Source organism: Eschrichtius robustus, chromosome 14 (assembly GCF_028021215.1).
Source record: "Eschrichtius robustus isolate mEscRob2 chromosome 14, mEscRob2.pri, whole genome shotgun sequence".
NCBI classification, from domain to species: Eukaryota; Metazoa; Chordata; class Mammalia; order Artiodactyla; family Eschrichtiidae; genus Eschrichtius; species Eschrichtius robustus.
Window position 1 is genome coordinate 97121074 of NC_090837.1, and position 26426 is coordinate 97147499.

The 26426-nt window shown below is 40.3% G+C and overlaps 1 long non-coding RNA gene across 1 annotated transcript; it reads right to left on the minus strand.

Annotated features, from left to right (window-relative positions):
• Positions 1-4927: 4927 nt before the first annotated feature.
• Positions 4928-26084, minus strand: LOC137776616 (uncharacterized). Its single transcript, XR_011076272.1, has 4 exons — positions 25989-26084; positions 19377-19555; positions 12009-12217; positions 4928-5397 (listed from the first exon to the last, which is right to left on the minus strand). It is a non-coding gene; the product is annotated as an uncharacterized lncRNA (long non-coding RNA).
• Between the last annotated feature and the right edge of the window lie 342 nt (positions 26085-26426).

Genomic DNA, 26426 nt, shown 5'->3' on the forward strand with positions numbered 1-26426 from the left:
CACCCCGTGGGCGCATACTGGGGGAGGAAAACCAGCAGAGAGAACACCAATCCTGAAGCTTCTGAATAGACCAGTGGAAAATGGATGTATCCCCTAAGAGCTCATGGGCCTAATTAAGATTTTTTGAACTTGATCAAAACGTTAATTACTTTGCACATACTGAGCAAACATATAGATGTCACATCCTATGAATGTTTCTTTCAATTGCCATCCTGGGAAGATAGATGGAAATGGAAAACAGCACCTCATTAAGTAGACTACACATCTCTACCCCCCCCTCTCTGGTTCTCCTGGGTGTTACATCTTTGCTGACCATTTTGTTTTTCTTTATAGTCAACCAGGTAGCATATTATAATACCAGTGACTAATATTTATTGAACACTTACTTCTGGTCAGGCCCTTTACCTTTGCTTCTCTATTGGATCTGTCAATAAAATTACAAGATGGACTTTAGTATTTGCATTTTATGGGCATTCGTACTCAGAGAGGCCAAGAATGTGCTCTGAGTGACACAGCTGTAAGTGGTGGGGCTCCAGCCAAACCCAAGTCTGTCCGGCCACACAGGCTCCTGCCCCTGTGCTTCCACCTCATGGAAGAAGGACGGCAAGTGGGCCAATCCTGCTACATCAATACCTGCCCTGGGGCTTCCCTGGTGGCGCAGCGGTTGAGAATCCGCCTGCCAATGCAGGGGACACGGGTTCGAGCCCTGGTCTGGGAAGATCCCACAAGCCGCGGAGCAACTAGGCCCGTGAGCCACAACTACTGAGCCTGCACTTCTGGAGCCTGTGCTCCGCAACAAGAGAGGCCGCGACACTGAGAGGCCCGTGCACCGCGATGAAGAGTGGCCCCCGCTTGCCGCAACTAGAGAAAGCCCTCGCACAGAAACGAAGACCCAACACAGCCAAAAATATAAATAAATAAATAAATAAATAAATAAATAAATAAATAAATAAGCTTCCTTGGGGGCATCTGACATCCTTCTCCTGAGCAGCTCTCCCACACCCCCGCCCCCCAGCATAAGAGAGCCCAAAGCCTGAGGGTATTAACACTGAGGGGATTCATTCCACACCTGGGTGGAAGGGGAGTTCCTCCAATTTTTTTAACTGCTTCTCAGCTTAGATCAGAAAAACCGACCTTGTTTTAATTTCCACACTGGAGCAGCATTTGTTGCATCCCTTTGGTGGCTTTACAGAGAAGAGGTTTCAGAGGGAGAAGTCTGGAGGCAGAGAAACTAGTGGGAGGCTGTTTCGAGAAGACCCAGGAGAGGTAGGTGATCATAGCCTTACAGGAGCCCTTAGATGTGAGAGAGCCTGGGGCGGTGGGTCACAAAATGGTACACGGCTGTAGAGCGTGTGTGAGCGGGAAGCTGGAGGGAACCGTCAGTGGGAGGAAGAGAAGGTGCCTGGGTTGATGCTGAGTTGTCTTGGTCGAGAACAGGGCAGGTGCTGTTCCCTGACACAGAGAATGTGTAAGGAGGGGCAGGTCTGGAGGAGAAGTTAGTCAAATCCGACCTAGGAGTTGCAGCAGGGAATAAAGTTTCTGCAGCGACTTCAGGGTGTGGAAAATGCTTCTGCAACTTTTAAAGCCTTCATATGCATGAAGAATTCCCTTGGGATATGTCTCCCATCATAGCCATTTTTATTCCCAGAGAACCTGTGGTTAAAGATTTACCAGCATTCTTGCTTGTAGCCCACAGAGCGTGTATTATTTTCCAGTACATACTTTGGAAAACCTTGTCCTAACTTTCAAAGGAGAGGCATAAAGCAAAGTACAGTAGGATCCTAGCGAACAAGAAGGTTTAATTCCAGGAAGTAGTGTTTGAATTATATGGAAAGGATGCATCAGCTTTCAAAGGGCAGAGACGGCAGGACAGCCAAGCCGGTGTCTCTCCACTTTCATCCTGGGGAACTTTCTTTTTTTTTTTTTTTTTTTTCAGTAAAACAACTATTGTTTTAGATTTCTTTTTTTTTTTTTTTTAACATCTTTATTGGAGTATAATTGCTTTACAATGGAGTGTTAGTTTCTGCTTTATAACAAAGTGAATCAGCTATACATATACATATGTTCCCATATCTCTTCCCTCTTGCATCTCCCTCCCTCCCACCCTCCCTATCCCACCCCTCTAGGTGGTCACAAAGCACCGAGCTGACCTCCCTGTGCTATGAGGCTGCTTCCCACTAGCTATCTATTTTACATTTGGTAGTGTATATATGTCCATGCCACTCTCTCACTTTGTCACAGCTTACCCTCCCCCGTCCCCATATCCTCAAGTCCATTCTCTAGTAGGTCTGTGTCTTTATTCCCGTCTTACCCCTAGGTTCTTCATGACCTTTTTTTTTTTTTTTCTTAGATTCCATATATATGTGTTAGCATACGGTATTTGTTTTTCTCTTTCTGACTTACTTCACTCTGTATGACAGACTCTAGGTCACCTTATCTTTGATAAAGGAGGCAAGAATATACAGTGGAGAAAAGACAGCCTTTTCAATACGTGGTGCTGGGAAAACTGGAGAGCTACATGTAAAAGAATGAAATGAGAACACTCCCTAACACCATACACAAAAATAAACTCAAAATGGATTAAAGACCTAAATGTAAGGCCAGACACTATAAAACTCTTAGAGGAAAACATAGGCAGAACACTCTATGACATAAATCACAGCAAGATCCTTTTTGACCCACCTCCTAGAGAAATGGAAATAAAAACAAAAATAAACAAATGGGACCTAACGAAACTTAAAAGCTTTTGCACAGCAAAGGAAACCATAAACAAGACCAAAAGACAACCCTCAGAATGGGAGAAAATATTTGCAAATGAAGCAACTGACAAAGGATTAATCTCCAAGATTTACAAGCAGCTCATGCAGCTCAATATCAAAAAAAAACCAAACAACCCAATCCAAAAATGGGGAACTTTCTACACCGAGCTTCCTTGGGGGCATCTGACATCCTTCTCCTGAGCAGCTCTCCCTCACCCCCGCCCCCCAGCCAGCCCTCACCTGGATGGGCCCTTGATGGCGCTCTCGTCCTCTATCATGGAAATCTGTCCTTCCCTTACGCTTGCCCTTATCGGAGTTTGGGGTTGTCACCCATGGGCTTGCTCTCCTCTATCTTTGGTCCCAACCCCTGGTGTGGGGTTCCCAGGGCAGCAGGATGCTGACTGACTTACAGCTTTGCTCCTGGAACAGCCAGCCCCTCAGCAAATGTTTGGTGATTATTTGTTCACTCATTATGTGCAATTAATGATGGATGGAAGGAAGGGTACCAGTAAGCAATACAGATGGGGAAACTGCAGATATGCTGACCAATGGTCTCTTAAGACTAAACTTAGAGGTTATGAGACCGGATGGCAGAAGCTGGCTGGCGTCTGATCTAGGAGAGTCCTGGAACATTATACACGGGACTTGGGCTTCGTCCTTGTGTGACAAATGTGTAGCCTTCTGTGGATACAGATCAAGAGACAGGCTGCCATCATCAAAAAATCTACAAACAATAAATGCTGGAGAGGGTGTGGAGAAAAGGGAACCCTCCTGCACTGTTGGTGGGAATGTAAATTGATACAGCCACTATGGAGAACCGTATGGAGGTTCCTTAAAAAACTAAAAATAGAACTACCCTATGACCCAGCAATCCCACTACTGGGCATATACCCTGAGAAAACCATAATTCAAAAAGAGCCATGTACCACAATGTTCATTGCAGCTCTATGTACAATAGCCAGGACATGGAAGCAACCTAAGTGTCCATCGACAGATGAATGGATAAAGAAGATGTGGCACATATATACAATGGTATATTACTCAGCCATAAAAGGAAATGAAACTGAGTTATTTGTAGTGAGGTGGATGGACCTAGAGAGTGTCATACAGAGTGAAGTAAGTCAGAAAGAGAAAAACAAATACTGTATGCTAACACATATATATGGAATCTAAAAAAAAATGGTTCTGAAGAACCTAGGGGCAGGACAGGAATAAAGACGCAGACGTAGAGAATGGACTTGAGGACATGGGTAGGGGGAAGGGTAAGCTGGGACGAAGTGAGAGAGTGGCATTGACATGTATACACTACCAAATGTAAAATAGATAGCTAGTGGGAAGCAGCCGCATAGCACAGGGAGATCAGCTCGGTGCTTTGTGACCACCTAGAGGGGTGGGATAGGGAGGGTGGGAGGGAGGGAGACGCAAGAGGGAGGAGATATGGGAACATATGTATATGTATAGCTGATTCACTTTGTTATACAGCAGAAACTAACGCATCATTGTAAAGCAATTATACTCCAGTAAAGATGTTAAAAAAAAAAAAAAAAAAAAAAACAGAGAGAGAGGCTGCCTTTCTAGTCCTTGAACTGCTTCCCTGATGTCCTGGAGAATCTCAGGGCCCGTGGATAACTGGTCCTATAATTAACTTGAGGTGAATCTTCTCAAACAAAGCGCAACATGTCATACTAAATCATTTTTGAAAATAATGTTTAACTCAATGTGGAAAATAAAACAAAATATGAAAATGAATGCCCTTTGTCTTAAAAGTAACAACAATTCAGTTTCACTTAGAACTTAAAAAAATAGTTCTTAGAATAAAAATAAGAATTTTTTTTTTTTTTTGGTAAAAATTTTCAGGCAAAATTTTGTGGTAAGATGCTAGAGCATTCCTTCTCTTTGTGGTTATTTTTGTTGCATAATCATAAGAATCATCACATCTGCAAGTAAGTATTTTAGGTCTTCATCATTTTGCCCAAGGATCTCTCTTGGTAATTATTTGATCTCTGTATGATTCTCTTTCGACGAGCCTACTATATCAACATCTTTATGGAATTCTTCTAGGGTGAAGTTAACAATTAATTGTTAACTGCCAGATTCTCTTTGTAAATGTCTTTGTGTGAGACTTAAGCAATTCTCCAATATACCTTTTATTGATTTCTAGAAGTTGTATGCATTTCACAGTTTTTACAAATTTTCTTTACAATTCAGTTGTATTTTCTTTGCATTGTATTGTCTGAATCTCTATTATTGAGTGGGTCACCATCAACTTAATGGAAATTAATAAACCATTGCATTAAACAATAGCAACTAATTTATAAGTGGTCAGCTCATTAATGAAGATCCTCCTGCTTTGACGACTTCTTCTTCCCTGTGCAACCTTGCACCTCTGAGGACTGGATGACTGAACGTGGACCATGACCTTTCTCTTCTCTGTGCCCCAGTCCAGCAAGATTCTTCATCCTTCTGTACCACGCGCCACGCTTTCCTGTCTTCATCCTTGCTCCATTTCTCCACCAGGAATGCCCTAACCCATTTCTCATCTGTTATTTTTTCCACATAGTGTTTCCTAATCCTTCTAATCAGTTTTATAGTCACTTTCTTGCTCACTTACTTTTTCATTCTTGTTTTCCTTTAACCTCTGTAACATAAAATCAAATATAAGTGCTTTAATGTGGTACAAAAGAAGTTATGTTTGTTCCATGTGGCTGACCTTTTCCATCACTGTCTGATATTTGATACTCAAATAAAAGCATAAATCTGCTTAAAGATACTCCAGCAAGTGCTACAACTTGCCTTTGTGTCTGCATATTTATGACCTACCATAGTTTGTCTATTCAAAGATTGACATGGACACGTAGACACACGCACAGAGACATCATGCACTACTTTTGCTTGACTAATTCACTTCACTTGATGAATGTTTCTCACACCATCACCTGGCTGGATGCTCTAAACCCCACATTTGTATTACTGTAATTCCTTGTGCCTATCACATTACCACTACATACAGAAATGAATTCTCATGATCTGCTACATGTTGGTCTCTCCACCTAGACTTTAAGTTTCTTGGGGGCAAATACTGGATCATACCTTTCTTTAAATCTCCAACATCTAGTAGAACATGATACATAGCAAGAGCTTTCTAAGATTAGTTTAATTAAGCAATGAATATTTATGAGCTTTTTGTTATAATTATGTTTAGCTGCAAACTCCTAAAAGGCAGAGACTATACTCAACTAAGATATAGCTCAGTGATCAATACCCCCTGGTGGGGAAAGGTCCAAGCAGGTCACCATGCATTCTTCCCCTTAATCTTCATCCTGCCTCTCCTGGTTGTATAACCCTGGGCAGATCACTTAACCATGGAGTATTCCCACCATCTGTAAAGTGAGAGGACTGGGCTAGCTGGTCCACAGGAACTCCTCCAGCTCAATAACTCCATGAATCATTGGACAATATGTGACTTACTGAACAGGAAATTTCCTTTATAACCATCTCCTGATTTTTTACTTATATATACAGTAATATGTTTTTTAAGCCTGTATTTTATATTCAGGAGTAATCTGCCAATATATCAACATCTTTCTAGTCTAATATTTAACCCAGTAATCATTTTACCTCACTGATAAAGTGGATTCACCATCTTGGGATGAAAACTTTGAGATGCTTATAAGGCAATGATTTGTTTGGAGCACTGGGTTCCTTTCTTTTCCAATAGAACTTTTAAACTATTTCAGGTGTGACCACAATGTAGAAAGATACTATGGTCCTCACTCTAGAAAGGAAAAATTAAAGCACAACAGTTTCAAAATAGAGGTAACAGACAATAGAACATTCATTCAGAGGCCATCAGGAAAGGCCATTCCTTCTCGTTGTTGAAAGACACTCGGAAGAACAAACTCTTCCTGCATATATGTACCACAGGAAACTATCACAGATGAAACTGCTTTCGCTGTTTATCTGGTATAGACACAGCTTTTGAGTATGTTATGAAACTTCTCACCTTGAAGCAACAGTATTTTCAGGAAGGAAAAGTCAGTTTTGTGCTAGCATCTGAGAATACCAGTGTATGGTGTTTTATGTTGTTATATAAGTTCGTTAGCATTATTTGGTGCAAAGAATGTAATTTTCAGGAAGTAAAACAAATCTGCAAGTGAGAAATCTGGCATTGTAAAAGAAGCAAAAGCAAGAGCGAGAAACTTTGACTGCCACAGGAGATTTTTAGAGCAGGTGAGAAGATGTCGCAGGTGACGTACAGTTATGCGATCATGTAGGGGATGCAAGGAAATGCTGAAAAGGTCAGAGATTTGGCTGATTCAAATACATGATTAACTGTGAGAATGATGGCTGAAGAGTTCAATTTATACCAAGAGACAGATGCTCGCATATTCTGAAAGAAAACGTGAACATGAGGAAAGTTTCTGCGGAGACTGCACCAAGCGCTTTGAGTGACGAACAAAGCAGCAAGGTCTTGACGTCTGTGCTGAGCTTTCAGAGGGAGCTGGGTGATACAATGCTTTAGGAAGAAAAGAGTGACCAGGAGTGAACCAAGGAGCAAGAGAACCGAGACTCAAGAGAAAGAGAGCCTTCGGCAGACACATCACAGCCCCAATACTCCCCACCAAAAAATCCTGTATTAAATCATCGTTTAGTTAGTCAATCCACAGCGGGTGAGCACACACTAGGTATACAGAATTATGTTGAGCATAGCAAGAGCTGTAAATATGAGAAGACCTCATGCCTGCCTTCCAGCTCTTCATAATATAATGAAGGAAAGTAAGACAAGCAGAAGAATCGTGATAAATATCATGATATGAAGCAGGAAATGGTGAGTGGTGAGAAGCAGCACAGCCTAGCACTTTTATGAGGCACCTACAGCTCTTTTCAGAATGAACACCGATGTGTTTCTTTTCTATCAGCGGTATACTCAACTTATCTTTCAAAGTAAAAGAATATACTGATGTATTTGGAAGGAATTCTGGGGTGAACTTTGGTATTATGCAAAAGGGGGGAATTAGGATGAGTATCTTCACTATCCAGATTGCTTCAGAGTGCACTTTGCTCTAAATTGATTTTGATCTGTTTTGTTGTGTTGATATGGTGGATCGCACAGATGTAAAACAAAAATTTAAATAGACTTTAGAGGGATAGGTTTCCCACTTCTGAGAAAAGTTAAGAAGATGTGATGTAAGTTTTGAAGGGATTCTCCAAAATGAGTCCATCTATGGCTTCTCCAAAGGATGTCTCTAAGTAGGATAATGCCCATTTCGTCATTGGAAAATTTGGCATATTTATTGTAAAAAATCATCGCTTAAGATCATATATTTTATAAGTGTATTCATTCAAAAGAAAAACATGCACTGAGTTCGTATGGTGTGCCTGGCATCTGGTAGAGCTAGATTTATGCATCCATCTCATCTAAAGTTTATAGACTGCTTAATTTTCATCAACAATCAGCAAATTAGTGGATTCCATGTTGACTTACATTTGAACCTAAAGGCTTATTTATTTTACCATCCACATTAAGGAAACATTATAGAGAGCTTTTAAAAGAAAAACAAATAGCTTTGGGGTCACAGGAGTAGAAAGAATCCCAATCTATCATTCAGCCAGGTTCAGCAAACATTGCATTATGAACCAGTAGCCCCTAATGAGGACAGCTCCAATACACTAAACAAATACGCCATTATACTTAATTGACTTAGATAGAAATCTTCTAATTTCCTGATTGTTTATGGACTTGAGCCCGTTGTGGATGACAAAGTGGAGTATATGTGTGTTTGTGACAAGCATGAAGGGATATCTTAGGTATTAATGATAAAATGAATACTTTTTACCATGTGCACCCAAGAGGAGACAAATAAGCTTTGGACACTGCTTTGCACTCATTCTAATTCAGACCAGAGCATCATTAAGAATGATACTCTTACGTATCTGCAGCCTGTATGAATTTAGGGGTTTTTATAAATGTAGAATGCACCAAGAATGTAGTAATATGAGTAAAATATTACCAGACGTAGCCAAGAGGAAAGCAGAAGTGAGGAAATAGAGGAGCAACCATGTAATGTACTGAGCTAGATACTTTCAAATAAACCAGTGTTAAAGCAACCATAGTAGTGATGAGAATCAAAATCAAGCACCTGATTTATGATTTGTGAATGATACCCTCATTATCTTCTGCTCCAGTGACTACTTGAGGGGCAAATGACTTCGGAAGAAGAAAAGGCACTTACGATTTAAAATCCCAGAAAACCAATAACCTTATTTGGCATTCTGGATAAATGCTTTCTTTTCTATTGGGCATTACCATGAATTATGACACCAATGACCAGTGATATTAAAAGGTCTTTGTTGTTCTTGTCTTTAAGAATCTAGCCATGGACGTTTTCACATAATGAAAATACCAGTCTTGTTTTGGAATGTGTTACAATAGAGCTTAAACATACAAATAAAAAAATTTATAAAGTCTAGACCCTAAGGCTGCCTCTGGGGTTCACTTTTGTTAATTATTGTGTGTCCCAGGTTGTCTTAGACACTTGAGCTTAGTTTTTGTTAAGGTAAAATGAAGAAAATTTGACTTACAGAGAGATGAGAACTATTCTCCATAAAAATGGCTCTGAAGATCCTAAAAGGCTGAACTTCAGCAAAATGATTCGTAGCAGCTATTCATCAAGCATTTATTTTGGTTAAGGTTGTAATGAAGACTTTTTTTTTCCTTTTGCTGGGAACCACTATTTCATGGTTGCCATGAGTTATTCAAACAAAACTGCCAACCAAAATTCCCATAGTTCAGTCATGGAAGATTGTGAGGTATTTTAAGTGAGTAGCAACCTTGGTGAATCCAAATGGAAAAGAATCTATTGTAAATAAAGTGTTTGATGTAGTCAGTGCCAACATTTCTCCCCCAAATTATTTGTTGGTGGTATTTATGGGGTGGGTGAGTGGGAGGTGGGTTATGACTGTAGTTGAATTATTTTAACCCATCCATTTCAGGTGGTTGGGAAAAATGATAAATAGAGGGGAGAAATGTGTAAAAGGAGGAATAAGGAGAAAAATTTTGTAACAATGTTAGCTTAATTTAAGGAGGTACATGTAATTTAAATTAAATTCACTTACTCCATCTTGGAGGCTATGCCACCCAAATTTACATAATATATAGATCTAGATGAAAACTAATATGTCCTCAGACCAATGAAAGGAAATATTCTTGGTCTAAAAAAAAAAGCTAGCATTGCAAAAAACTCCCTGTAAAATTTCACCACTGAGATCTTTCACACGCCTTTAGAAAGTAGAGGGTTCATAGATTTTGCCCTGAAAATTCCAACAATCATTGTCGTACTGGGAGGGATCTGACAAATTCTTATTGTACCATCTGTTCGGATTTCTAGAAGCTTAATTCTACCCTTCTGTTTACAGGAAATATGTGTTTATAACATGGAGGGGGGGGGAAACACCCCTTTTTAGGCTCCTACAAGGTAGGCTGGTTGGAAAAAACGAATAAGTCTAGCCAGTACAACAAACTATAGAACGGACTTTGGAGAACAAAACTGACAATTTATTCTGCAAAACATGTTCACTTTTTATTCATTGTTATTCTTTACTCCATCTAAATAAGCTCCTTGTTGTAATAGGTGATAAATGTGTTTGTAGTTCTTGTATATTTCAGGATAACAGGATATGAGGTAAGGATTCTATATGGTAATATACGGAATTTTATCTTGTTTGCTCAATAAACAAATCCGTTGACAGCACCTCCGTATTTTGACTCACATTTCCCCATTTTGAATACAGCTGTCTTCATTTAAGAAGACAGCTTCTCTTGCAATGTGCCGAGTATCTGCTATATCTGAGGCTCTGCAGAATGCGTTTCCTCAGTGCTCTGAAGCTGGCAACTTCGTGCCGGCCACCTGTGCAGTTTCCATCGGTACAAACACACAATGAGGCTCAGAATAAGTTACACCAGGCTGCATAGCGGTAATTCATGTGCAGATGTAAGATTAAACGATATAAATAAAAAGCCAGAAACTGTGATTAGCATTCAGAAGCAGGATCAGCAAATTTCAGATGAGATAAACCAATGTAGGTAATTTAACGACTGTTTAAAATACATTAGAAATATCTAGTTTCATCTCAGCGTAATTTGTTGGACATTTGATATTTGAGTCTCTTGGAGGAAATCTAAATTACTATAAAATAGGATCAACAGGAATCCACAGTGACATATTCATAGCAAGCCCAAGTGAATGCATGCTTTTAAAATACCTTCAAGTTCACTGAAAAAACAAGTTTTTTATTTGAATACGTATGTTGATTTGGGAAGGGCTATAAAAAAATGAATAGTCTGCCTCATTTTTCTAAATCATGTTAACATTAACTTGCATACATATAACAAAAAGACCTATGTCTCCTTGTGAATTAATCATTTCCATTGATAAGAAAATCTTTTAAAAGTAAGCTCACTCTTCCACAGTGGCTTTCACAAAATCTTATCTTTCCATCTGGAAATATTCTGTGGTTCCGGAGGATTGTTATGCCTTGGCTCTTCCTTTTCTATAAACGGAGGCATCGGAGGATGGCACAGAACCAGGAAATCTGAGCAGTTTCCTATGTGTGTCACATCCTGGACTCTACTCCTTAGGAGAGAAATTAATTTTTTCTTTCTTTTTTTTTTTTTTTTGAGTAACTGTAGGATTCCAAGAATGAAAACAATCCTGAGAAATAGTGACTCCCTATCTAAAGGTATAGATGGGAGGAGATTACACCTCTGTATTTAGGGACATACGGTGTGTTTAGACAACTTTCTACCATTACTAAATCAGAATACCTTTGGGTGGGTACTTTTTTGCACTGCTATTGCCATTATAGAAAATCTTGATATTTGTAAGGGGCTTAGAGTTTCTGGAAGCAAAGAATTCCCCTGGGGATTTTGTTTTTGTTTTTGGTGGGAGACGTGAGGGGACAGATGTGGTAAATATGCAACTCTTCAACAAAATGGCAATGGCCCATAACTAGTTAAGCATATTTTTATGGGTAAAGGGAAAGTTTTTAAGTGTTTTTATGTCCTGGGCATGTTTTATTGCTTTTTTTGTTTACAATAAGACAAAAATCAGTGAATGCTGTTTGAGTTTTATGAACCCTCGTAAAGGCAAGAATGTATGCGTACACAAATATTTAGACATTCAGCTTACATGCATTATGTTTATGGAATCTCCATAACAGTAACAAATGTCACATTTTCATTGTACCCACCTCTGAGGACTTCTGATTTTCACAGGCACCATTTCATTAATGTTCACAATGTTCTGGAAACACCGAATGAGGATGATTAGTTTTCCTGTTGGTGCTGCAGCCTGAGAACCAGGGCCCAGAGAGATTGAGCAACCTGCTCAAGGTCACACAGAAGATCCTAGGAGCCCACAGGGGGTCACAGCAGGACACTTTCCATAGATCATCATATCCTTAAAAAAAAAGAAGAAAGTAAAGCACTGAATTCCAAAAGGCCAGAAAACTTGATGTAAATCCTTGGGGCCTCAGTTGTTTTGCATATGCATATTGATTACAATTTGAAAGAAATATTTCCTTATATTGTAAACTACATAGCTACCTAGCCATCTCATTTGCATCACAAAAGTGAAAATACACACACACCAAAGATTTCTGATTGCCTCATGCAAGACTTTTAACATCCCATAAATAATTGGGAGGCTCTGAGTTTGTGTTTTTTATCTTCTTTTCTTCATTTGTCAATTTTTCATAAAATCAGAAATGAAGAGGACCACCATCCACACATGCACCCTAATAACAGACCAAGGAGAAAGGAGGCCCCCAGTGTAAGCAACCGGCTGATGTCATGTGTGCCAGGCTTCTCTTCTCGCCCTTTGCACACTGTGTTTTTGGAAAGAAGTCACAATGCACAGCCCACACTTAGGATTTGGAAAATTATGGTCCACCTCCTTCAGGGAGCAGTAGACTGATGTTTTTATTTATGAGATTTAATGCGTAACTCTTGAAATCAAACAGCAAAGTAAAGAGTGCACGTGTTTGATGCTCAGTGTTTACAATGTCTGTTTCCCATTCCCTGTTGCATGAACATAGGACTGGGATACACTTCCCACCTACAGAGCCCAGAGATAGTCGCGATACATGGTGACATTAGTGAGGCACTTGAGGGATCACAGACACTGGGAGTTGGAAGCCCCTAGAGGTCGTCAGTTCACCCCCCTCTGACCAGAGGTGGACAGAGCACCCTTAGCAGCTCAGGGCCAGCGAGGCCTCACCGGGCAGCTGGGAAGTCGTGCTACGTACGATGCCACAGGATGAGGGCAAGTGTGAAACGTAGTAAATGAGGTTAAACAACATGCCAATAAGAAAACTAGAAAATAGAATTTTAGGTTTATGTTCGGTATAACTAAACTAAAGTATATTTCTGTTCATGTAAGTTTGTCCACAGAAAAATATTAAAAGGAAATATAAAGTAATAAAATTCTACATTCAGAGGGCTCAAATCTTTGTGTTATTTAACTTTTGGAAGTTCTTACATTTAATCTACATTCTTCCACTCTGTTCTGGAAAATTTTACATTATTCTACTAAGAAAAAAATAACACCAAATGAGGATTTATCCTATGATCTTGCAAACTACAGTTTTCCTGCTTGAAATACCACACAAGGTTCAGCTGGTCACACGCCTTTCTTCTTTCTACTCTCAAGTCCATGTAAACAAGAGCAGAAAGACACATTTGCACACAGATTCACGCCCTGGTCAGTCTCGGGGGGGCCCAGGTCCAAAAGCTTCAGACCCCCAGTCTGCCTTCATATGGGGCTTATTCAGAGGAAATGTGCCCCAGTCACTGCGGCCTTGCAGATTCTCCTGGTCCACGGTGGCTGCCCGATGGTGAGTCTGCGTGTCACGTGGCAAGAATAACCGCAGCCCAAGTCAGTAGCGCGAGGCGAACAAATGGGCCCCGAGATGCCTGGAGTTCTCTGACGCTCCTGTCAGCTCCTGCCTCTCCTAGGGATGGGTACTTTGTTCGGAAGCCATCAGTCACAGTGACTCTGACCTTTGGGTATACGCTAGACTGTTTCCATCACGAGATGTGCGTTTGCTTCCAAAGAAATGATCAGTGTCTCTGTAACTGATGAATTTATGAGACACAAATAAAAGAAAAATGGTCTTTAGAAAAACACAGCATGTCTAGAGGTGGGCTTGGGGAGACCTCCTTCCTGAGTTCTCCCCCAGTGGGGCGGGGGAGGGGGTCCCAGCGGACGGCTTCTATCCCTCGCGGGGGGGGGGGGGGGGGGCGGGAAACACCGGACGCTGTATGAAACTCACACATTCTGAATTTCTAAAATGTTAACTCCTTTTCCACTGAAATGTAAACTACAACTGGGAGATAAGATTGCTTACATTGGGCTACGGAAGTACTGATGACAGAATAATAATATAAAAGCACCTCTGCTCTCAAATTGCCAAAAAAACGAAGCCCAAACAAAATATACTAAACAAACAAAATATACTACAATTTAGTATATTTCCATGAGAATTGCCTATCATAGAGAAAATTCAACCATAAATGGCGCAGTAATTGGCTGTTGTCCTACAGAGGTCAAAGTTCAAAGTAGAGGCTATCTGGAGAGTGGGCTGTGATTCGAGGTAGGTTTTTAAATGGGTTTGATAAAGTCTTGTAAAAAAGCCAAAAGAGATGCTGCAATTTTAATGCTAAGTGGCTTTGCATTGGAAAAATGCCCAAGGGCTGTGTCTAGCACAGTCGCTTACTAATGAGTGACCGGGAGATCAATGGGGAAGGAATGCACAGGCTTTGTCACCCGGACACTCTCTCTCGGGCTGGCTGGTGTGTGATCGGCCTTAAGCAGCCGAGGCCGGTGTCCTGCCCTCCGGAGGCCGCCCCCAAACCCCCCGGGGGACCAGTGCCGGGGAGGCGCAGGGCCTGAGGGGGCCACTGCCAGCTCCTCCTCGGAGACAGGCAGAAGTCCCCTTCCAGAGCTGGAGGGGAGGAAGCAGGTTAGAGAGGAGGTTTCATGGGTTATCATTTCAACACTGCACTGAGGTCGCTGCCAAATGAATCAAATACTCCTGAGCCCCAGGGCGCGCCAGGCGCGGGGACCAGAGGGCGCTCCGGGTCGGGGAGATGGTCCTGGCTCTTCCTCAGCTCGGCCCGGGGCACCTTGTTCCTCCTTCCCACCCAGCCTCTTGCCACGGGGTCAGTCTAAATCCTCCTCCTCAAGCAGACATACCCTAAGGCCTTTTGCTGGTCCCCATAAATTCGTCATCTTTCTAGTGGGGCGGGTCCGTCCCCCAAAACAGCTGCCTGGGGAGCGTCTGGCCCGTGCGGACACTGCTAGAGGGAGACCAATCTAACTAAGCCTCTCTTGCGACAATAACTGAACGGGGTAAGGCAGAACGACGCCAGGGCCCTGATGTTAGGGGCAGTTGCTTACATCAGACCCAGTAACACAGAAAGAACAAGTACAACCTCGGGGGAGAAAGGGGTCTGGTTGTCTCGACTCAAAAGTCATAAACATTTTTTAAAAGGGAGAAAGAAAGAAAGAGAGAGAGAGGAAGGAAGGGAGAGAGAAGGAAAGGGCGAGAGAAAGAAAAGGAGAGAGAAAGGGAGAGGAGAAAGCACACAGGCAGCTTTTCTGAGCTCAGGGTAGGGATGGGAGCTGAGGCATGTAGGCAGCCTGTGCTCCAAGGCAGAGCCGAGATGGGCAGTGGGGACACTGGCTCCAGGACACCGAATCTGTGACCGCGCCCCTCCCCTCCTCAGGCTCTGTGTTCAGAGCTGCGATTAGTACTGGGAAGAAGCCGTTGTTAATAGATCAGCTAATGTTTATAAAGTGCTTGAAAGACCAGAGAACTATAAACAAGTTTACCAATATCCGTTACTGTTATTAATAAGCGAATAGGCTTTTTGAACGTTCGCTTAAGTGCGCTGCGGCTCTTTCTTCCTAATGGTTCCAGTGAAGCTTCTCCAGCGATTGGATTCCTGCTTCCTGATCGCCTTCCTCCTCCGCTCGCCCAGGGACCAGTGACCTTGGGTGTAGGGCTCAGGCCTCCTCATGCCCCCGGGGGTGATGCCACGGCCCGGCCGGGTAGAGCCAAGCTCGCCGGGAGTGAGGGTGTGGCGACTGCTGACAACTTGTTTGTATATTTTGTTTCTGATTCATCGTTTTAATTGTCAAGAAGTTTCTTCTGATGAAATCTTCCTCTTCCTTAACCACTGCTTGCCCCCAAGACCTTTTTATTCCATTGGAAAGAAGATATTTTCAACACTTTCCAGTATTCTCTGAACACGATGACTGGCTGCCCCCTGCGTCATATACTCAGTCAGCAGTGCTGCGTACCTCGTGTGTGCACCGAAATTCCAGGCCGTTTGGTGGCCTCATTGCCTGACGTTTGAATCCAGGTTTGAGCTGACAGCATCAGCAATTGCCACATCTCCAAATTTTATATTTTTCAAGTTCCCTTCGTGCCCTCCTCCATCAGACCTTCCCAGATCTTTCTAGCTAGAAATGGTCTCATCTTTCTACGGCCTCTTGCAGACGTTTCTGTAAACTATTTTTATGTCACTTATACATTCAACTTTCTTGTTATTCATGTTGGTGATTTATCTCCTTAAGGCAAAGACTATGTCTTGGTCATTGGTTTATCATAAAATACCTTACACACAGTACATTCTCAATGAATATTTAATGACTAACTTCAGAAGTTCTGACTGCATTTACCCTGAAGAACTACTAGAAAGATTTTTGAATCGTAGACGTAATTACTAGCAGATCTGTAACATCCCAAAATAAGATTAATATTCTGGATCAAAAGTTCCCCATCCTTGATTCTGCACAATAAAGATGACATATCAACATAGGAAATATTGTATTGACAAAAGGATTAAAGGAGATCTCTAGTGAAGTGGCAGACTGACTCCAAACACATAAAAATGCTGGGTGAAATACAGAAAAATTTTAAAAATCATACCACATTTGGAAGAAAGGGAAATCTGCATTGAAAGGGAAATCCAGAAATAAGTCCTGGACAGGGTGAAAAGCAGAGAAGACTCCCAAATATCCCCCAGGGGTGCTGTTCCATGGGGTCTCTGAGCCCCTCTAGCCAGGATGCATTGTTTTCTGCCCAGTGGGTGAGCTGGGACCAGTAAAACTTTACCAGCTGGTGCTGGGAAGCAGCAAGGAAGCTTGCCACCTGGCCAGGACCTTGAAGGGAAGGGGAAAAGCATCTGGGAGAAATCAAAACCCTCAGAGTGGTGTTTGGCTTTGGTGTGCCAAGCAGAAACTCTGAACTAAGAAATTACCATAAATGTTGGATCAGGACCATTGAAATCATTAGGGGCCCAGCAGGAGCAGAAAATCAAAACAAAGCAAAACCTGGAGGTAAACAGGACAATGGCAAAACGAACCACCCCCTCAGAAGATAAACTCACAATGAAGTACTTCAATCCACATGATGGAATGAAGCAAGAGTCAGAAGATTCCATTACAAGAATTAGGGCCCTTCAAGAACCAGAAATGATGCAACTATATGAACAAATATGAAATAATGCAGCCATATGAGCAAATATGAAATAACATTGAGGTTGAAGATGTTTATAGACATTTTAAAAGTAGAAACATAATAAAAATAGGACGATATTTTTAAAATAGGCATAAGCTTAATTGCCTCTCCCACAACTTCATCCATGAGCCAGGCTGCACTTTGTGACTTGCTCCCCAAAAGTCATACGAGACATAAGGAAGCCAATGCACAGAGGAGAAAATCTGGCCGGTACCACCATGGCCAGGTGGTCAAGGTTCACCTCATCAATAACAAGCGATATTGACAGGATGCATCCTTGGTCCAGTGGGATGGAAAGGGTACTTTCCCTCTGCAAAACCCATAACCTCAGTCTAATCATGAGAAAAACATCAGCCAAATCCCAACTGAGGGACATTCTACAAAATACCTCACCAGTCTTCCTCAAAACTGCCACAGTCTTCAAAAACAAACAAAAAAAAAAGTATGAGAAACCCTCACAGCCAAGAGGAGCCTAAGGACACAGGATGATTCAGTGCAATGTGGTGTCCTGGATGGAATCCTGGAACATAAAAAGGGAATTAGGAAAAACTAGTGAAATCCAAATAAGTGTGGAGTTTAGTTGGTACATTTAGTAAAGTACCAACACTGGTTTCTGGCTGTGACAAATGTACTATGGAATGGAACACATATAACAACAGGGAAAACGGGACTCTACACTATCTTTGGAAATTTTCTGAATCTGTTCTAAAAAAGGTGATTAAAAAAAAAAGAATAGGCAACTCTGACAGCTTTCAAATAGACTTCTGCAAAGATTACCAGTGAAACAAATACAGTGGCTGTGAGAAAATTTCTTAACAACACAATAGCTGCCAGAACAATTGAATAATACATTTGAAGCACTAAGGGAAAATAAAAATGCAAAAATCTATATTCTTCCAAATAATCTTGTGAATTTGAGCAAAAGTAAGGTCATTTGCAGACAGCCACAAAGAGACTTGGCCGTTTACAGACATTCATGAGAAGTGCTAGTCCTGAAAGACATACCCGAGAAAAAGGGAAGTGGATTCAGAGGAAGGTGTTGGGTAGCGGAAGTAGTGATGATTAAGGAAGTTAGCACATCTAAATAAGCTTTTATTGTAAATAATAATAATGAATTCGGAAGGCAGTAGTTAAGAAGGTATAACAAAATTAGTTAACATTAGACAACAATAACATAGAATAAAGAAGAGGAGATCAGTGAAAGAAAGCTTTTTATAATCCTCGGATTTTGGGGGAAGAACACATGAACGTTGACTAAGTTTGAACTTCATTCAGTCAAGACTGCTTGTAAATATATGGTGCCTGACACTAAGAGTTAGGAATGCAATACTTAACCTGAGAATCAGCATGAGGCTGTTGAGAATATGGCCTCTCAACCAGTCTTTACTACCAATACATTAGCCAAGTTACTTAATTCTTCCGCACCATAGTTTTCTCATTTCTAAGTGGAAAAACTAACCACAGATATCTCATAGTGCTGTGGTAAATGTTGCACAAATTACCAAGTCCTTAGAACACAATAAGCTCTTACCCATCAGTACCTGCTGTTACTGCAAACCCAAACCACTAAAGGAAAAAGGAGATAGAAAGAAGGTATGATGAATCCAGTAGAACATGGGAAAGGAGGGAAAAGGAAGGCAAGAAAGAGTCTGTTAAATGGAAAATATAAAATATGATGACAAGTTCATCCAAATGTGTGTCCGTTTAACAATAAATGTAAGTGGATTATATTCATACCTTAAAAGATTCAGATTTTCAGATTGAATAATAAACAAAATCAAGCCATAAGAGCTTTATAGCAACAACCTTTAATATGATGCACAAAGACTGACTGTAAAGAATGGAAAAGGTACCAAGGTCAAGCTGGGGCAGCACCATCAATATTAAGTAAAACTGACATTAGGGCAAAAGTCGTTATTAGGAATAAAGAGGGTACTACGTAATAATTGTACTGGTCAGGGTTCTCCAGAGACACAGAATGTGTATACACATAGAGAAAAAAAAGAGATTTATTTTAAGAAATTGACTCACAAGATTATGGAGGCTGGCACATCCATGATTTTCAGAGCTGATGTCTCAGTTCAAGTCCAAAGTCTGGCAGCCTGCTGTAGATCCAGGAAGAGCTGACATCCCAATTCCAAGGTAGTCAGGCAGGAGAATTCTAACTCAGGAAAGGGTCAGCCTTTTATTCTATTCAGGTCTTCAGCTAACTGGATGAGGCCCACCCGAAGTTGGGAGGAAAATCTGCTTTACTTAGTGTACTGATCTGAGTGTTACCCTCATCCAAAAACACCTTCAAAGTAACCCAGCAAAATGTTTGACCAAATTTCTGGGTACCCAGTAATCTAGTCAAGTTGAAACATAAAATTAACCACCATAGAGTTCAAAGGCTGTCTTCTGGCAGAATTCCTTCTTGCTCAGGGGACTTTAGATTTTATTATATTAAGACCTTCAAGACCCACCCACATCATGGAGGGCAATCTGTTTTACTCAAAGTTCACTGGTTTATTTTTTATCAACTTTTTAAATTGAAATATAGTTTATTTACAATGTCATGTTAATTTAGGCTGTACAGCAAAGTGATTCAGTTATACAATTATATACATTCTTTTTTTATATTCTTTTCCATTATGGTTTATCATAGTTTATTGAATATAGTTCTCTGTGCTATACAGTAGGACCTTGTTGTTTATCCATCCTATATATAAAAGTTTACATCTGCTAACCCCAACCTCCCACTCCATCCTTCCCCAATCCCCCCCCCCCCCAAACCCCGCCGCCGGCAACCACCAGTCTGTTCTCTATATCCATGATTCTGTTTCTGTTTCATAGGTAGGTTCATTTGTGTCATATTTTAGATTCTACACATAGTGATATCATATGGTATTTATCTTTCTCTTTCTGACTTACTTCACTTAGTATGATAATCTCTAGTTGCATCCATGTTGCTGCAAATGGCATTATTTCATTCTTTTTTATGGCTGAGTAATATTCCATTGTATATAAACACCACCTCTTCTTTATCCATTCATTTGTCGATGGACATTTAAGTTGTTTCCATGTCTTGGCTATTGTGAAAAGCTCACTGACTTAAATGTTAATCTCATTCAAAAATATACCTTCACAGAAACATCCAGAATAATACTTGATCAAATATCTGGGTAGAGGGGCCCAGCCAAACTGATGCATAAAATTAACAATCATAATAGTAAAAGAAGTAACACACCAAAGAGATGAAAAGAGTCCTAAATGTGTGTTCTCTTAGCAAAAGGAACCATAAAATCTATGAAGAAAAATCAAGAGCACCGCAGGAAAAGTTACAGTGAAAAAAACCCACAGACATTGTGGGAGATTGTAACGCACAATTTTTAACAAACAGCTATATCAAATGTTGGTGAGAACTTGGTATATTTGAATATCATTTTGAGCACGATTAACGTAACAGAAATATATAGAGTTCTACATACAACATGTAGAGAATACAAATCCTTTTCACGTGCACCTGAAGCTTTAAAATTTTTAAAAACCTTGAAAATTGAGTACATACTTTGCTAGAAGAGAATTTTCCTCTTAAACATTATACAGACATATCATTTGACCCTAAAACGGTACAATTAGAGATTATTTACACCTAGACAGAGAATCACTACCCTCTCCCACTCCCCTGTATTTTTGAAAACTAATAAACACACATCTTAAAATAAAGTAAAAATGATTATCCACTATTTTCTTTGTATATCTATGGAACACAGACCCAGTAAATTCATGGCATTATAGCTACATATTTATGTAGATTTATGTTCAACTTATGGACTATTAAGTCTGGCCTAAAATGTTACCAATTTACACAGGTTTTAAGCTGTCAAAACCTAGGATTTTTTTTTTTTTTAATATTTCTTGGCATCTCCTGTCTTTTTAATAATCTTTTATTTATTTATTTATTTATTTATTTAATATTTATTTTTGGCTGTGTTGGGTCTTCGTTTCTGTGCGAGGGCTTTCTCTAGTTGCGGCAAGTGGGGGCCACTCTTCATCGCGGTGCGCGGGCCTCTCACTATCGCGGCCTCTCTTGTTACGGAGCACGGGCTCCAGACACGCAGGCTCAGTAGTTGTGGCTCACGGGCCTAGTTGCTCCGCGGCATGTGGGATCCTCCCAGACCAGGGCTCGAACCCGTGTCCCCTGCATTAGCAGGCGGATTCTCAACCACTGCGCCACCAGGGAAGCCCCAAAACCTAGGATTTTTGACAACTGTTCCATATGTGTAGGTAATAAATTTTCACTGTCTATTGTTCTGCCATAGTTGAGAATGCTTACTGAAGAGTGTCAAGCAAATTTTAAATCTCATTCTTAAACAAGTTAAAGTCAGTATTAACCACTCAACACGCAACCACCGAGAATCTTTATGAAAAACAGAGACTGAGGAATGATCGTAGATTGGAGCAGAATCAGGGCACAAGACAACAAATGAAATGCAGAATATTGGATTGGAAATTGGACCAGTAAAAAGACATTAATGCATAAACTGGCAAAATTTCATGAGTATTTAGATTAGTTCAGGACATTGCATTAAAGCTAATTATCCAAGATTTTTTGATAACTGTACTAGGCTTTGTAAGCTGTTAACATTAGGGGAAGTTAGGTGAGAGGTATGTGGGAACTAGGTGTATTGTGTTTTGCAACTTTTCTCTAAGTCTAAAAGTATATTAAACTAAAAAGTTTTAATCTTTACAATTCAAACTTCTCTCTTCCCAAGTCCTCCACCATATAAATAAAACGTTTTTTGCCTAATATTGGGGAAATGTCACCCAATTCAAAATGGAGAGAGACAGCTGCTTACTTTACCTTACTCATGAAGGTATTTAAATACATTACACATGAAGGTATTTCTACCTTCATGGCTACAAAGCCACGAAGACATGGCCATCAGATTCAGCAGAGCAGAATTAACCAATTCTGAAAATGAGGGAGTTACTTTGCCAGGTATCTGGAATTTTTATTTACCCTTTATCTACCACTGACCCGTGGTCTCCAAATCAATTTGAATAGCACACCGTTAAAATCAAATGTATAAACCAGATCAAAGCACAGAGGTTCTTATCAAAGATAGGATGGGATGGGGGCCTTAGACTCTTCCATGTAACTTTCCCACATGCCACTTCCCACCCACACCCCAGACCCCTGAGGCATGCTCCAGAACATGCTGGAAGAGTTTGAAAACTACTGCCACAGAATAGGAGAGATTGAACTAACACCATACTGATGATGAGTGCCGTCGAACCCCAATAACGATGTTAAATCTACTACTTAATGGATTCCCTAGGAGCACTGTTTCCAGTTAAGGGACTGAATTTTTCTCTCTTGTCCCTCCCAAAGCAACAAGCTCTAGAAGGACCCTTCTGGGTGACAAATGCAGCAGTCAATCCTACACCCCCTCCTTGGCCATCTCTGTGTCTTCCAGGTATTAGATAGCAATAATGCATATATAAGTCTGTGTGTGTGTGTGTGTGCTTTCAGTCATATAAACTAGATATAAGAAGCACATTGTGTGAGGTTTTTTTTTTTTATGAAAAAGGAGGGAGAGTCACGCAGCCTGGGATAAATACTAGAGAAAGAAAGGCTCTGTAGAAATCAGTCTCCCGCTTTTATAGACTCCCAAATTATACTCCTCAAGAGGCAGCCCCCAGCAGTACTGTCAGTCATGATGAAGCGATCAGTCTGAGATTTATTATGAGTTTTCTTTTCATGTATTCAATGGAAAACATCCCACAGGTGTGTTTATATTACCAGAGATAGATGAAGATTAATTGTGTGCCCAGATGCTGAAACGCATTGACATATTTTCTAAGATTTAAGTCTTGTTAAGTCTTTAAAAAAAAAAAAAAGGCTGTCCAGAATTCTCACATAGTGAAGGAATACAATATCCTCAAGGACTAAAAGAAAAAGCAAACCATCATTTATTCAGGAAAAAGAAATTCAACTTTCACCTTGAGGCCTAAGATTTTATTTTTATTTTATTTGGAAGGTCCAAAGGGAAGTCCTTTGAGGTCGGGAAGATACCCCCATGACCTCATCACCTTAGCCTCCCCACCCAACATAATATACCTATTCCTGAAGTTTTCCTTCACTCACAGCCTAAGATCCAAGGAAAAGGGTCAGTTAACATTTAAATACAAGTGACTTCAACCAGAAAGAAAGTTAAGTTAAAGTCCTTGGATCTTTCATCTTCCTGCATTTGCTTACTTTGTCCAGAATACCAGAGCTCCATCTTATACATCTTCCCTTTACAGATGTCTAAGGATTACACGTGTCGATGACAACATTATCTTACATTGTGCGAGACTTACGTCCTCTGGTAGTAAAAAATAAAAAAAGATTTGCAGAGAAGTGAGTCCCTTTCTGTTTTCATTGTTTGGGGCAGGAGTTTAGGTGATGGTGTCAGCAGATGCCTGTGTGTTGTGGGAAGGGCTCTGTGGAGCTCCAGCAGTCAGCCCACTCATGGTCAACAGAAAGAAGACATTTTTGAGGTTTTCTTTAGTGAAATAGTGAAATTAGCTATTCGGCCGAGGAGGCCCCCCAACGAGATGCCTATTGCCAGGGGCTGCAAAAAACACACCTTGGAAGAGCAGTGCTGTAGATATGTTTCTGTCAAAAAGAAAGGAGATAAGCATCCCTAGAATTCACTGCGCAGTGACACAGGCTGCTCCCACCCGGTGGTCCTGTGACACACGTAGCACACAGCTGTCCTAAGGGCAGACTGGACTTGGGCAGGCAGAGGCTCCAAGTCTTGTCAAATGGAATCCACATGACATGCTCTAGTATTTGCCAGCTAACCTTCACAAAATGGAAAAGTGGCTTGAAGGTTTCAAGAAAGAGAACTTCAGCTTTGAGATGATACAACTGGACAGGGAGACGAAACATGAAGAAATAGCAGAGGTGAACTTTCTCCTACCTCTTTTGTGAGTTTGTCTCAGCCACATTAAAAGGGAAAGATTTAATTTCCACAATAATAGGAAGATAATAAAGAAGAGAGATCCTTTTTTTCTCCCTTAACCTAATCCTGTCTGCTCCGGAGGCTCCCATGACTGAGTACAGGACGACTGGAGCAACAGCAGTTATTTTGTAACCATGAGGTGTCAGCATGAGGAGAAGAATAAGCATTCTAAGAACGGCAGAAAAGAAAGAAAGAAAGAGCCTGGGTCCTTGACAGCATCACAGAGCTCCTATTCCATCCTGTAAGAACTTCTTATTACATAGTTTGTTTAATACCTTCCTGGCTTTAACCACTAAGTCAAGTTTTCTGTCATTTGCAGCCAAATGCATACTAACCATAGAGTTTTATATCAACAGAATGATAGAAAGCATTGCTTACTGAAAGAAACAGATGACTGTGTTTCCTTCATCTGCAATTTGTGGTTTAAAATTATGTAAATGCATTGTCCCTAAAAAAAAAAAAAAAACCCACAGCTGCAAACTTTAGAAACTTAGAAACAGAATCCTCTGATGTGCTTAAAAGTTTTTTTCCCCCCAAAACAGCTAAGAATAAAAATAAAAGACACATCTTCCTATTAGCTTGCTGGTGCAATTGATTGATAAAGGAAGATGGACCTTTAATAGCAAGAGTTCAACAAAACCTTTACATAAAAGTTCAAAAATCAAATACAGTAGGTGTGAAAAACAAATATAATTTAATTAAATAAAGCTCTTGGTGTGTTTCTCCCACTGGGAATTATGTACCTTTGTGAAGGGTGTTTTATTTCTCAGTTATGACACCTATTGACAGCAAGTAGTAGAATAAACTGAACTTATGAAGAGACATTTAAATTACTGTATTATAAAACTGAAACCAAAGTTTTCAGAAATAATAAAGCATTATTGCTCTCACTATGTTATTATTAACTTTCTACTATTAGCACATAGTAGAAATATTACTTAAAATATTGTTTTTAAATTTATCTAATACTTGAAATTCCTGTTTAGTGAATTTTTTATAACACGTGATTCATAATTGATTTATATATTGAATAGATCCTTAACATTTTATAGTGGTAAAGATCATATGACAGATTTTGAAAATTATTGTTTCCTTTATCAATAGATTTATCATTTTGGCACTTGGCTGCCTGCTCCCACCCCCTACCCCTCCCTTGGCCTGGCAGAGAGGTGGATACACAAGAAGGCTTGCATTTTTCTCACGTGTTCTCACGTTGGAGTTTTGGGGGGTTTGCTAATTGCTTTATTTTCTTGTTAGCATCCCAGGATCATCACTTTAGAGACAAGAAAGAAACTTTAAGAATGCATTTTCCATACACACACTACTATATATAAAATAGATAACCAACAAGGACTTACTGTATAGCACAGGGAATCTACTCAATATTCTGTAATAAGCTATACGGGTAAAGAATCTGAAAAAGAGTGAACACATGTATATGTATAACTGAATCACTTTGTTGTAAACCTGAAACTAACACAACATTGTAAATCAACTATACTCCAATAAAATTTTTTTAAAAAAGAACGCATTTTCCTTTTTCTCATCTATTGCCTTTAAAAGGAATAACAATATAAGAAACAACAGTAGAAGAATATAGCAAGCATATTTACCAAACCCTTGGATGAGGCCAGGACAAATGTTATCTCACCTCACGTTTAGCCAAATTCTCACGTATAAAAACAGAGGACCAGGTTTTGTAGGAGATAAAGATGAAACAAAAACTTCCAGTTTTCAAAACCTGATGATTCCCAACTAGTAAATGGAAAGGCATAGAGTTGATGCAAGGAATCCACTGAGTTCTGAAAAAAGCCACAAGAAGCTACGTGACTGAGAAATGACTCAGATGAACATTCTTTTTGAAAAGATGAAAAATTAAAAATGGAGTCTTGGGTTTTCCTGGCATGAGGAAAGGTATTAACAGAGAAAATCGAAGCCAAGATGGCTTTTCAAGTCACAGAAGGCAGCCTTGAGCAAACACACCAGCTCTGAGAAAGTCTCTGCCCAAAGAGATTAACTCATACCCAAAATGTGCTTCCAGTGAGGGGATAGGGCTGGTGGGGTGCGTATGAATGAATAATAATACCTC